Source organism: Triticum aestivum, chromosome 1D, assembly GCF_018294505.1.
Source record: "Triticum aestivum cultivar Chinese Spring chromosome 1D, IWGSC CS RefSeq v2.1, whole genome shotgun sequence".
Taxonomy (NCBI): domain Eukaryota; kingdom Viridiplantae; phylum Streptophyta; class Magnoliopsida; order Poales; family Poaceae; genus Triticum; species Triticum aestivum.
In genome coordinates this window covers 366,040,683-366,055,852 of record NC_057796.1, presented here as the reverse complement: position 1 = coordinate 366,055,852, position 15,170 = coordinate 366,040,683, and positions in this window count along the sequence as shown.

Genomic DNA, 15,170 nt, shown 5'->3' with positions numbered 1-15,170 from the left:
GGAAGAGGCAGTCAACATCATGGGACTATGCGGAGGAGAGACCGGGTGTGAAGGCGTGGTTCAAGGAATGCCCAACCATGACCTGTTATCCCTCTGTGGCCACCAAACTGAATACAACCTTCTCCATTCCAGTTTGAAATGCTAGGGTTATGTCTCGCTTATTGTGAGACTTACCCTTGTATCGTCTCTGACAATCCGTTAATAGGGTGGCCCAACATTGTAGCTCTCTAGAGCGGTTTTGGAAAGGTTCTATGGACAAGTTCAGGCCAGTTCTAGAACCGTTTGTGATTTTTTTGTTTCTAAGTGTTCTTCTATCTTTTTTTTCCACTACATGTCAACATTTTTCAATACACGTCGCACATTTTTTGTATATGCTTACCATTTTTGATACATATTGATAATTTTTTAAATACATGATGAACATTTCTAAATACATTTCAAAAAAGATTTTTTTACATTGTAATAACATTTTTTGAAAAGTTACGAAGATATATTCAAATGCCTAAACATTTTCTTAAACATCAAAATAGTTTTTTTAATGGTATGAATTTTTAAATGTAACGACCATATATTTGAAACACGTGAGCATTTTCTTGAGTGGTACAAAACAGTTTCGAAATTATGTGAAAAATTTATTACATTGTTTAAAAAAGTTGAAAAAATTGCGAACATATTTTGCAAATGCGTGGACATTTTTTAAATGCCATATTGTTTTTTTGACTGCTATACGATTGTTAAAAATTGAGGAAATATTTTTTACACTGCATTAAGAAATTTTAAACGTCCGATGAACGTTTCGAAAATTTATGTAAAATATTTTCCAATTCCCAAAATATAAATAAAAGTAACAAAAGAAAAAAACGAACAAGACGTGCGCTAACAAGCCAGCGCTCGTCCTGCGCAAAACTGGTCCATTGAGGAAACGCCAGAGGCAAATGGTTCTTTCGTGTCGCTGCAGGCGAGACAAAGACGCGCCCGGTTTGAAAGGCTCACACGTATCTCTCAATCGACAATTTAATCAACTTAACACGAGTAATATATCACATAAATATAGGATAGGCATTTTTGGGACATGGTTCCACATGCACCTTATGAAGAGTAAAGTAAAAAAAGGATACTCCAAAAAATCAAAAAAGTCTGTTTTTTTTTGTAGCATACATGGTCGACAATTTTACTCGCGTATGAAGTTTCACAAAGAAATGGCAGGCATGGCATTCTAGGCAAAAATGGTAAATCGAGGCTATATTCGAAAACACCATTTGAAGGAATGGCAAGGTCGGATTGTATCTTTTTTCACCTTCGCGAAATTTCATATGTGAGTAGAATGGTCGACCAAGTTTTTTCCCTAGTTTTCTAAAATTTGCTATTCACGTGGGTGCGGCGGTGCGCGTGGAACCATGTTCACCCGTGTATTTTCAAAAAATATACCATTAAAAAATTCAAATGCTATATTTTCTAATGGTATAGCTTTAAATGCTGGCGTACCAAAATTTTGGCGAGCAAATTCGCTGCCATTGTTTCGCCCGAGGCTGACGCGGCATCTGAACTGAGCTACCAATTTATTTATTTTTTGCGTGCAACCAAAATTCGGGCCTCAAACCAAACACAGGCAATGTCACTGACCACCGCCAAAATAGCCCCCTAACGTCCAGCAACGAGAAACGGACGAGAGAGTAGCAGTCCTGCTGCAAGGTTAGTATCAGGTTTTCCGGCCATTTCGTGCCGGCCAGCCCGAGCACGGACTGCAACATTTTTAAGCCACGTTCCAGACTACGATTCGTCCATAGACCCGGAATGATGCAGCTATAGCGCTGACTCCGACTGTGTTGGGGGCAACGGCTTTGGAGAAAGAAAGGGTCAAGGAGAATTACCAACAGATTGCATACTTATCAAGTCATTAAACAATATTTTTTACCTCCTTTTCAACAAAAGAAGTTACTAAACATATTTGACCACTCCTACGTTTGCACACTTATAGGAACTTTGACTGCCAAGTCTATAAATATACTGCATATTCTCTCTGGCATAACCGCACTTCCCCCATATCAAACTAAGTAGAGAAAGAGCCGAAAAGAAAGTACAATCCATACTTCGCCCAACACCATCGATTATGGGTGCGAGAAATGCTACCATCTGCCTCGTGCTGATCCTTGTGTTATTCGCCAATCTTGGTACTGCAGGTTTGTGCTCTTATCTTTGTCTCAATCTGTCCAGACCCATGATAATCGGCAAATAACTCATGGCGAATCTGCAGCAATTCTATCTTCTACTCCCTCCATCTCATAATATAAGAGCGTTTTTGACACTACACTAGTGTCAGAAACGCTCTTATATTATGGGACGGAGGGAGTAACTATTATGAATTTTTTGGGGGGTTTTCTCTACGGTTATAAGTTCTTCATGGATATAAACATGCGTGTTAATTTGTTGCAGAAGAAAAGTGCTGGGAAAGTACCTCTGGCAGTCCACTCTGCATAGGCTTTCTGTGCAAGGCGACATGCTTCATTGCGGGCAAAATGTTTAACTCTGTGGTCAAGGAACACAGGTGTGAAGGGTCAGCATTCAATAGCCAGTGCTATTGCTATCTGTGCGACAAATAGTTTGTTAGGCTGGAACCGAAGATTGCTTCAGTATTAGGAATGGTCAAGGAAACCTAGGGGAATAGTCTGTTATTTCTTGGTTTAGAATATAAAGGGAATGGATATCTTGGTTTAGAATATAAAGGGAATGCATAATTTATTCTCGTTGTCAACGGCATTGTTCGGTGATGTTTTGATGATGTGAATTTTATAAACAAGTGCATTATTTTCCCGACAAAAGATGTCCATTGATTTGTAATCGCAAATGTATATGATGTGCTAATCATCTCAGGGGGTCTAAACAATCGGTCATACCGATCCCTTTTTAGCACTGATCGAAAATGGTTCCATGTTATTTTTAATTAAGTTTAGATGGTGTTTACTTCATTATCATGTTGGGCTGTTGTTGGAGATGATAATTTCTTCTGAGAGAAGAGTGGAGTTGTTAGATGCGTAATTGTGGTCCATGTTTCAACTTCGGTGTTACCCGGTGGTGTTGTGTGAGCCCCTTGAGAGCTCTGACTCCACATTGAAACATGGGAATTGATGATATGACGCTTGCATGGCCGGCCCATGAAGCTTGGCTAACTGCACCGCCTGAATGCTCAGTTTTTCTTTTACTTGTCTCACAATTTTTTTTTCCGACTTGCTACACAGGAAGGTTAGAAAAATCATTTACCAAAAAAAAAAACCCTATCACATTATTTTTATTTAAATAAATTCATTAAATCAAAAGAAATTCACTTATTTTAATAAAACTTGGATTTTCGAAGAAAAAATGAATTAAAAATACACGAATTATATATTTTCGCAAATTTCAAACAATGTTCAACAATATGAAAATTGTTAGCAATTTTAAATGTTCAAGGACTTTAAAATGTTCATGAATTTGAGAAAATGTGCATTAATTATAAAATTTGTTAAGAACTCTTAAAAAATTTCATTAATTAAAATGTGAAAAGTTAAAATAAAATAGAAAAAACAACAACGAAAACACAGAAAAGAAAGAAAGAACAAAAACAAGACAATAACCTTTCAAAATCGAAAAAATTGGTCGGCCCAGCGACACACACTCTTATAGGCGGGGCCCATAGCTCTTGACACACCAGGAGGCTTCAAATCTAGGGAGATTAGGGCAACTCCAACACGGATCACCAAATCGTTTCTAAATGTTCGGGCCGGACGGTCCGGACACTTTCCCCATCCAATGGAAGTCACCAAATATCTGTGGACAATGGGCCAGGCAGTTCGCACATTGAAAATCCCACAAACCGGAGCCAAACCTAGGAGTTGTTTGGGGGAGTCCAATAAGGTTGCGGACACACCAAATCATCCTTGAACCCCACCACAAATCCACTTTTTCCTCTCACTCTCTTCTTTCTCCTTTCTCCATTAGACAAAGGGCGAACATTTAATAAATATATGATTGGATGGTCGGTGTCCTTGGACATTTTGTGACATGTGTTGCGTTTAATAAAAAAACTGTGTTGAATATAGGAGGAACTATGCTCAAATTTAAGAGGTAAGTGAGGCTCAAACATGGGCTCCAGGCCTTTCTCATGTGCATTTAGTAGATGTCCAACAGGAACGCTACCTGGGCTGGTATCAGGTCTTTGGGCCATTTTGTATCGTGCCATCTCGAGCCCGGATTGCATCATTTTTTAGCCACGATTGGCAGAGGATCTCTATGTTCAACAAACGGTGGTGGCGTCCGACTGCAATGTTATCATCGACACGATCAAAGTGAGGAGTGCAGCAAGCTATGGAGCGGTAGTACATGAAATGACAGATTGTTCATCTTCTTTTGCATCTTGTGATTTTAAGCTTGAGGTTAGGACCTATAGTGTAGAGGCTCACAACCTCGCAAAGCATGTTCCTTCTTTAGGGATTGACCCCCGAAAACCTTTACTCCGTCCCTGTAAACATTGTGACGACGTAATAAAAGCTTTCGAGTTTGTATATAAACAAAAAGATCTAGCGCTAACTCCAACTGAAAGAGTCGAGGAGAATTTCTCTCTTTTGGTATTGGGATGGACCAACAGATTGCATATATTAATCAAGTTATTAAGTACTCCCTCCGTTCTAAAATAGATGATCCAACTTTGTACTAAAGTTAGTATAAAGTCGAGTCATCTATTTTGGAACGGAGGGAGTATATTTTTACCTCCTTTTCAAAGAAAGAAGTTATTAAACATGTTTTTACCTCCTTTACAAAGAAAGAAGTTATTAAACATGTTTTTACCTCCTTTTCAAAAAAGAAGTTATTAAACATATCTGTACCTCGTTTTCAAAAATAAGAAGTTAATAAAAATAAGCAGATTTTTCTCACCCAGGGAAAGGACGGGGATCCCGGGAGGATCCCCTATTACCAAATGAGGATAGAAATCTTTAACTTCCAAATCTATAAATATCGCATATTCTCTCTGGCATAACAGTACTTGCTCCATATCAAAACTAACAAGAGAAAGAACAGAAAAGAGAGAGTATACTTGATACTACGCCCAACACCATCGATTATGGGTGCGAGAAATGCTACCATCTGCTTTGTGCTGATCCTTGTGTTATTCGTGAATCATGGTTCTGCAGGTTTGTGCTCTTCTTTTCGTCTCATTCTGTTCAGACCGCTGATAATCGGCAAATAATTCATGGAGAATCTGCAGCAATTCTATTCTTCCGACTATCATGATATTTTTTTTGGTTTTTCTTGGGTTATAAGTTCTTCATGGATATAAACATGCGTGTTAATTCGTTGCAGAAAAAAAGTGCTGGGAAAATACCTCTGGCAGTCCACTCTGTGTAGGCTTTCTATGCAAGGCAACATGCTCGATTGCAGGCAAAATGTTTAATGCTGTCGTCAAGGAACACAAGTGTATAGGATCAGCATTCAGTAGCCAATGCTACTGCTATCTCTGCGACAAATAGTTTGTTGGCACAAATGGTCAAAGAAACCACAGGCACTAGTTTGTAATTTCTTGGTTTAGCATATAAAGGGGGTGAATAATTTATTCTCGTTGTCAACCTAATTGTTCGTCGATGTTGTGATCATATGAATTTTATAAACAAGTGCACTGTTATCCCGACAAAAAATGTCCATTGATTTGTAATCGTGAATGTATTATGTATATGATATGCTAATCGTCTCAGGAGGTCTAAACAATCGGCCATACCGATCCATTGTTAGCATTGATCTGAGACAATTCCATGTTATTTTTAATTATGCTTGGCGGTATTTTTTTTCTCATTCGTATATCATATTAGGTTGTTGTTGGAGATGATATTTTTCGGAGAGAAGAGTGGAGTCATCACGTGTGTGGTTGTGGTGTCCTTATACACACGTTTCGGTCTTGGTGTTACCTGGTGGTGTTTGGGTTTTCATTCTTATCCTTGATATTTCATTCTTGAAAATCAGACCCCCTCGAGCACCACCCACGCTGTCGGGCGGGGATGGTGGCGGTGGTCTAACCGGTATTTGATTGGGTGGGAGGCAGTTGTGGGCTAAGGCCTTGTTTCCGACGGTGGCCGTGGCCGATGACGGTGATGCTCGTGGGCATTCGCTTCCTTCTTGAAGGCGTCATTGAGGTGGCGTGCGAGCTCCACTACGCAAGGAAGCTCGGGGGAAACCCTTGATCCCCTGGGATCAAACGATGATGGCGACGTGTGTCATACCTCTTGAGGCATCGTTTCGGGAGCATCTTACTGGCCAGAGGGACCAGTGATAGGTGGGGGAAGTCGTTTCTGCTGGTTGATCGTGTGGCGATGAGGGCGGTTAGGCTTCTGTGGCAATGATGATAGTGGTGAGCATTGTCAGAGGCGTGGCATTAGTCGTGGTAGTCGGCTCTTCTCCAGCGTGTTCGTGGGACTGCCTCGGTTGCCTGTTGCTGTGAAGTCGAAGCTGCAGTGCGGGACCCCGGTGGCATACGATGATGGGCAACAGCTGGTTCGTTCGGTGATCTTTCATGATGCCAGCCTTGTCTAGTTCTTCGTAGTTCTTCGCCAGAGTCGGAGCTGCGTTGTCTTGTTGTGGGTGGATGGCTATCTGCCGTGTGTGTCGTGTTGTTCTGCAGCCAATAGCATTGACTTTTTTTTCTTTGATCTTCGGATCCTCCCCTTGTTGTTCTTCCACTGCTTTCTCTAATTGAAGATAGCACTTGCTGGATCTTTCAAAAAATGTTGGTGGTGTTTTTGTGAGCCCTTTGAGAGCTCTTGTTCCACGTTGAAACAATAGAATTTCTGCTATAACGCCTACATGGGTCGGCCCATGAAGATCTCGCTCGCTCAGCTCAGCTACCTGCTCTGCTCGCTTGCTTAGTTTTTTTTCCGACTCGCTCCATTGCTAGCTTAGATAAAATCTGCTATATATTTCTTTTATATAAAGAAGCTCACGTATTTTAACAAAACATGGATTTTAAAAATGTAACAAATTAAAAATACATGAATTTTGAAAAATATGTTAATGAATTTCGAAAATATTCATTGATTTTAAACATTGTTTGCAAATTTTAAAATGTTTGAGGACTTTAAAATTATTCATGAAATTGAGAAACTTTTCATGAATTAAAATGTGAAAAGTGAAAACAGAAAAACACAGGAAAAAACTAAAACCAATGAAAACACATAAAATAAAGAAAAAATAGACAATAATTGGCCAAAACCCGAAAAAAATTGACCGACCCGGCGACATACACCCTTACAGATGGGGCCCATAGCTCCTTACACACCAGGAGACTTCAAATCTTGGGAACCCAGGGCAACTCCATGTAGATCACCAAATCGCCCATAAATGTCTGGACCGGATGGTCCGAACACTTTTTACCATCCAACGAGAGTCACCAAATATCCTCATGCTGTAGTCGCCGCCTTCCAAAAAAAATTCTAGGGTTCCTCCGACTCCCGCCAGCGTCGATCCGCCTTATCTCCGGTGGCCTTAGGGCCATGCAGGTGAAGTGGATCCCTGTCCTTGCGGGTGGGAGGGCACCGTTTTTAGATGTTTCTTCGAGTTTTGTTAGGGTTTGTGTTCTGCTCAGGAAGGCGAGACGGCGGCGGCTCCCTGAAGATGGAATAAAGGTCTCCCCGCCTAGTCCCCGTTCCGGTGGTGCGTCTAGTACCGTCGATGGGCGTGTGGAGGTGTGTCTCCGGCGGATCTGTCTTGGTGGATTTGCTCGGATCTGGTCGTCGTTCATCTATATTCGTGTGTCTTCAGGTTGGATCCTTCTGATCTACGCTACCCTTCATCGGCAGTGGTTGCCGTTCTCGTTCGTTGGTCCTATGGGTCTTAGCACGATGACTTTCCGACTGCCTACTACAACAAGTTTTTGCCCCCCTCCGGTGAGGAAGGAGCGATGACAGCGGCGCGCCTTCGGCTCGCTTCAGTGTTTGTAGTCGTCGCTAGGTGGTTTACAGATCTGGATGTAATTTTTATAATTTCTAGTGCTCATTGTACTTCCATGACTGAAAATGAATAGATCAAAAGTTTTTCTCACATAAAAAAGAGAGTCGCCAAATATCCATGGACAGTGGGTCAGGCAGTCCTCACATCCCAAATCCCACAAATCAGGACCAAACCTAGGAGGTGTTCAAAAAAAGACCAAACCTAGGAGTGATTGGGGCCGCGGACACGCCATCTCAGCCTTGGACCACATCACAAATACATTTTTTCATCTCGCTCCCTTCTCTCTTTTCTCCATTAGACTGACATTTGGAAAATATGATTGGATGATCGATGTCCTCACGGCTCTCCACGGATATGTATGGATGTGTCCACAAACATTTGGTGACACACGTTTATTAAAAATGTGTTTTTTACGGGGTTATTAAAAATATGTTGAGCATAGGAGAAACCATCTTCAAATTTAAGATGCACAAGTGAGGATCATACATGCGGTAGCTAGTACAGCAACCTATGTGCCGCTAGCCAGTAAGATTCCAGGTCTTCTCAGGTGCGTTTAATAGATTTTCTTTTCTTTTTACATTTTCTTGCTTTTCAATTTTTTCATGTTCGTTTTTATTTTCTGTTTTGTTTTATTTTTTCCTTTTTATTTTCTTCTTTTTTCGTGAATACTTTTTAAAAATATATGAACTTTTTTTTTGAAATCACGAATATATTTCGTTCACCAAATTTTAAAATTATCCATCAAATTCAAAAAATCTTCATCAAATTAAAAAACTGTTCATAAAATTCATCAAAATCTAAAATTATTTATCATATTAAAATGTACATGAATTATAGAACATATTGATGACATTCAAAAAGGTTCTTCAAATTTAAAAAAATCATGAAAATTATTTGACTTCAAATTCAGGACTTTTTTTAAAATTCTAAACTTTTCTAAAGAAGAAAAAACAGAAAAGTAAAACAAACAACAAAGTGAAACCAAAAAAAAACAGTGGAGCTCAGCCCCGCACCTGGGCCAGCCGAAGTTTGCGCGTGGGGGACAATTGAGTGCGTGTCTCGTTGCTACTCCCCGCATACATCGTAGAATAGGAGCCCCCAGTTTTAGAGCATCTCCAACAGATTCCATATGTGTAAAAACTACAGTTTGGGGGGGGGGGGGGGGGGAGCTTCCAACTGATCCCATAAATGTGGAATAAATTTAGAGGATCGTGTAAACTTGGCCCAAACTTTCCTCTGGTCTAGGGGAAGTTTTCCTTCTTGTAAGCTTTTGGTGGGCTAGAAACCGCTTGCAACTTCCCGACGCACCGCCGACCCGCCAACACACCGCCGTCCCACGAGAATGCAGCCGCTACGCCACTACGCGCCCCGCGCATGTGCAGCCCTGGGTCACCACACCGCCTCTCGCCGACGGCCACCGCACTGCCTTTGCCGCCCTCGCCGAAGGCTGACACGCATCTCACTGACTGGCAGGCCCTAGGCCATTATCTAGTTTTGTTTAGTGGAAAATAAAATAAAATAAACAGATTTAGAGGAAGAAGTTTACAGGATCTGACAAAAGTAGCTCTGAAGAAACTTCCTCTAAAAGTTTACGGAAGTTTTTAAGAGAAAGAAAGGGTCTAGGAGAATTTTCTCTCCTTGGTATTCTTACAGACCAACATATTGCATATCTATCAAGTTGTTGGACATATATATTTTTACCTCCTTTTCAGCAAAAGAAGTTATTAAACATATTTTTACCTCCTTTTCAAAAATAGAAGTTATTAAACATATGTTTATCTCCTTTGCAAAAAAAAAGAAGTTATTAAACATATTTTTACCTCCTTTTCAAAAAAGGAAGTTATTAAACATATTTGTCCTGTCCTATACGAATCTTTAACTTCCAAGTCTATAAATATTGCATAATCTCTCTGGCATAACAGTACTTGCTCCATATCAAAACTAACTAGAGAAAGAACAAAAAAGAGAGAGTATACTTGATACTTCGCCCAACACCATCAATTATGGGTGCGAGAAATGCTACCATCTGCTTTGTGCTGATCCTTGTGTTATTCGCGAATCGTGGTTCTGCAGGTTTGTGCTCTTCTCTTTGTCTCATTCGGTTCAGACGGATGATAATCGGCAAATAATTCATGAAGAAACTGGATCAATTCTATTCTTCCGACTATTATGATTTTTCTCTCTTCGATTATAAGTTTTCATGGATATAAACATGCATGTTAATTCGTTGCAGAAAAGAAGTGCTGGGGAAATACCTCTGGAAGTCCACTCTGTGTAGGCTTCCTGTGCAAGGCAACATGCTTGATTGGAGGCAAAATGTTTAACGCCATCGTAAAGGAACACAAGTGTATAGGGCCAGCATTGAACAGCGAATGCTACTGCTATTTCTGTGACAAATAGTTTGTTAGCGCGGAGAAACCAGAGGCAATAGTTCGTGATTTCTTGGTTTAGCATATAAAGGGGATGAATAATTTATTCTGGTTGTCAACCTCATTGTTCGATGATGTTATGATGATGCGAATTTTATAAACAAGTGCAGTATTATTCCGACAAAAGATGTCCATTGATTTGTAATCGTAAAAGTTTATGATGTGCTAATCGTCTCAGGTGGTCTAAACAATCGGCCATGCCGGTCCCTTGTTAGCACTGACCTGAACGATTCCATGTTACAATTGTGGTGCCATTCTTTCATGGCGCTCGGGGTCCTAGCTGTCAGAATCAGAATACTGCCCTCATTTGAGTTGGACTATTAACCTACTCATACATCATGGGGTTTCACTTAAGCTGCGTTGCATTTTGAAATCCATGGTGTTCTGCTGCAAGGCTAGCTGGGCTGACTCCCATTTCGTGCCGGGCTAACCTGAGAACGGATTGCAACATATATTTTTTTTGGCCACGTTCGGGCTTCGACTGGTCCATAGACCCGGACTGATGCAGCTCTAGCGCTGACTCCGAGTTTGGGTTCAACAGCTTGCAGAAAGAAAGGGTCAAGGAGATTTTTCTCCTTCGTATTGCATGTTTATCATGTTATTAATTTTTACCTTCTTTTTGGAAAAAGAAACTATTAAACACATTTGTCCTCTCCTCTTATAGGAATCTTTATAATAACTTCCAAATCTATAAATATTTTGCATCCCAGCAAAAAAAAGAGTATAAATATTGCAGATCCTCTATGGCATAACATTACTTGCTCCATATAGCAAACTAAGTAGAGGAAGAAAAGAAAAACATACTCCCTCCGTCCCATAATATAAAAACGTTTTTGACACTAGTGCAGTGTCAAAAACGTTCTTATATTATGGGACAGAGGGAGTACTTATACTTCGCCCAACACCACCGACCATGGGTGCGAGAAATGCCGCTATGTGTGTTGTGCTGATGCTTGCGTTGTTTTGCGAATCATGGTTCCGCAGGTTTGAGCTCCTCTCTTTGTCTCACTGTGTTCGGATCGATGATAATTGGCAACAATTCTCTTCTTCTGGGTTTTGTGATTTTTCATGTTTTCTCTTCCAATATAGATTCTTCACGGATATAAACATGCGTGTAATTGGTTGCAGAACATAAGTGCTGGGAAAGGACCACTAGTGCTCCGCTCTGTGTAGGCTTTCTGTGCAAGGCGGCATGCTTGATTGCAGGCAAAACGTTTAACGCCATCGTGAAGGAACACAAGTGTGTAGGGCCAGCATTGAGCAGCTACTGCTACTGCTATTTCTGCGACAAATAGTTCATGGTCAAGGAAAGTACCTCTGGTGTTCCTGATTTATTGGTTTAGCATATAAAAGGGGATGAATAATTTCTTCTAGTTGTCAACCTTGTTCAGCAATGTTGTAATGATGTGGATTTTATAAACAAATGCAATATTACCCCAACAAAAGATGTCCATTGATTTCTGATCGTAAATGCATATGATATGCCAATCGTCTCAGGAGGTCTAAACAATCGGCCAGACCGGTCCCTTGTTAGCACTGGTATGAAATGATTCCCTGTTAGAATTGTGGTGTCATTCTTTTACGGGGTTCAGGGTCCTAGCTGTCAGACTCATAACACTATCCTCATTTGAGTTTGAACTATCACCTACTCTGTCGGAGTAAATGGCCACGGATAGCCTAACCAACTCCCCCTGACTCTTCGAAAAATTATCAGGCCAATCGAGCCTTCAAGCATCCAAAGCATGGAGCCGCCTTCCTCTGGCCGCCTATTCCCAGGACCGACTACCAAAAGGCGACCCGGCCTCAAAAACCTTCCCGAAGAAAGCTACGAGATGGCCGACTCCAGGAAGCCGGCCCTAAGAGGGCCGACTCCCAGAAGCCGGCCATGAAGATGGCCGACTCCCAGTAGCCGGCCAAGACTGCACCCACATAACGGTGATAAGACGGGGCGTGGCCGCAGTACAACCTACCACCCCCGAATCCCGGAGCATGCTTGGCCACTGGGCGCCGTACGGGTCAGCCATCCCCCGTCCGGCGCGGCACTGTAGCCATGTTGACCTCGACGTCACCCACGACAGGCGCCAGTACGGCCCGCGGGCGGCGGGCCCCTTTAGCCAGAGAGACGCTCGAAGGCGGCCGGCCTCCCCTAGTCGGCCTGGGACGTAGCCGGCTCCCAATAGCCGGCTACCTCCCTTCTTCGAAACATGTGCATCATTAAGTAGACAAGACGAGGTGAGGCTACAGTGAGAGCCTGCAAGGCGGCGGCACTGTAGCCACGCTTACCTCGACAAAGCCCTCGTCATCAGGGGCGAGGCAACAGTAACCAGCCGCCGACAAGGCCCCCAGGCGGTGGGGCCGGCCTATCGGCCAAGAGGCCGGCAGCCGGCGGGACCCACCAGTCGGCGGGCCCCTACGGCCGGCGGAGAAGCCGGCGAGCACAAACACTGACGGCTGGGACCCGCGCCCAGCCGGATTACCATTGTACCCCTGGGGGGTAGGCCTATATAAATCCCCCGGGACACCCATGCAAATGGTTGATCTTATAGAGTTTTACACACCACATAGAGAGAAAAGGAGAGCTAGCCTTGCCCTTCTTCTTCCCCTAGCCAAACAGCTCAAGGAGCACTTGTAGCTATTTGTGTTGATCTAGTGATCATGCGGAGACCCCGCAGAGCAGGACTAGGGGTGTTATCTCCACGGAGAGCCCCGAACCTGGGTAAGATTCGCCGGCGTGCATGTCTTCGCCTTATCCCGTTTCCAGGCACCGGCGATGTCTTACTGGCTCCCACAATGATAAGCCACCCGTTGGCATATGTCGCACCTACCACCCGACATTTGGCGCCCACCGTGGGGCCAGGTGCACCGTCGTCCGGAGACCTGTTCTGGACGGGAACCCTTTTCCTCCCCCGCGAGCGTAGCCAGCCCGCTACGCCCGATGGCGCTTGCCCTGACGCGCTGCAAGGCGTCGACGACGCCTACGCGGCGAGCTGCCTCGCCGACCTTCTTGGCGAGACTCGCATCTCCGACGAGCCCGCGTCCGACGCGGGCACAGACTACCCCGAGAGCCGCCTCGTCAGCCTCCTCGACCAGCTTCACGTCTCCAGCGAGCTTGCTGTGGACTTGGAGTCGGTCGGCTCCACCGACCCGATGCTTGTCGACTCCGACACGGCATCGCTTGACGCCTTCCCCACCGACGTGGTGATCATCGACGACCCTCTCCCTCGAGCCGACAGTGGCAGCAGCGCTGTCACTGAGGTGCTGGTCATCAGCCACGGCACCGTCTCGGGCGAGAACGCCCACGACGCCCTACAAGCGGCGCTGCACGACTTGTCCGTCCCCATCCCGGCCGACGCCGACGCCGAGACTCTGGAGGCACGCCGCCTCGCCCTCATCGCGGAGGGCCAGAAGATAGCATCCATGAGACGCCTCACTGAGGCTCACCAGCGCGAAGTCGACCGCGCCGCCTTTGGTACGCCGCCTCCTGGCGGGCCGAGCCGAGCCGGCCTCGTCAAGAAGCGCGGCGCGGCCATCGCCAGCATGCTGGGAGCAGACCGCCCAGTCTACGCCACGCCACTCGAGAACCTGCGTGCCGCTCAGGCGGCCGCAGAAGAGCTGAACGGGCTGGGGGCTGATGAGCTCCCCTACATGACTAGACGCATCCAGCAGCTGATCGACGCGGCCGCAGAACGGCATGAAGCCGGCGCCCGCGCTGAGAGCCCTCCCCCACGCCGAGAACACGCCGCGACATCCCGGACGCCGACTGCAAGCGGCGCCCGCGCAAGGAAAGACAAGGAGCCGGCTGCTAGCCGCAGCCGGACTCGGGTCACCATCGAGCGCGACGCAGAAGGCCGCCCCCGAGCGGTGGAACGACAAGGCAATCCGCCTCCCCCCCGCCTCGTGGGGAGAGATATCCCACCCCGCCGCCTGTCACGCATCCAACTCTCGGTGGCCGACTAGGCCACCACGAAGGAGTCGGCGAGAATGATGCCCGCCACCGGATCGACCGCCTAGCGCGATCACTGGCGCTAGAAGAAGAAGATGATGTCGGCCCGCCTTGCTTTGGCCCCCGCATCCGCGACGAGCCCTTCCCCAAAGGGTTCTCACTCCCCAGAGACACGCCAAAGTACAACGGCTCCGTGAAGCCGGAAGATTGGCTGATCGACTACTCTACCGCAGTCAGCATAGAAAACGACAACAGGCGCGTTGCCGTGAAGTACGTCCATCTCATGCTTCAAGGCACGACACGCACCTGGCTGAACAGCCTCAAGCCCTACAGCGTGAACAGCTGGCTAGACTTCACGGAAGTCTTCGTACGCAACTTCACCAGCACATACAAGCGGCCTCCCAAGCCCCGCCAGCTCTCCTTATGCGTCCAAGGGCCCAGCGAATCGACTCGCGACTACCTCACGCGTTGGGCCGAGCTCCGCAACTCCTGCGAGGGGGTGCACGTGGTTCAAGCCATAGAATACTTCACCGCCGGGTGCCGAGAGGGCACCCTCCTCAAGCACCGACTCCTCTGCGATGAGCCGACTACCCTCGACGAGCTGCTGATCATAGCAGACAAGTACGCCACGGCCGACTCCTCGATGAAGACCGAACTCCGAGTGGACGCCTCTGGAAAGGTGCTCGCTCCGGCTCCCAAGACGCCGGCTGGTGACTCCAACCGACGCCCCTACCAGAACGACCACAAGCGCAAGGGCCCTATGCCGCCTTCCACCAGTCGGCAGGTGGCCACCGTCGAAGACGAGCAGCCCGAAGAGCGGCCCGGCCTTC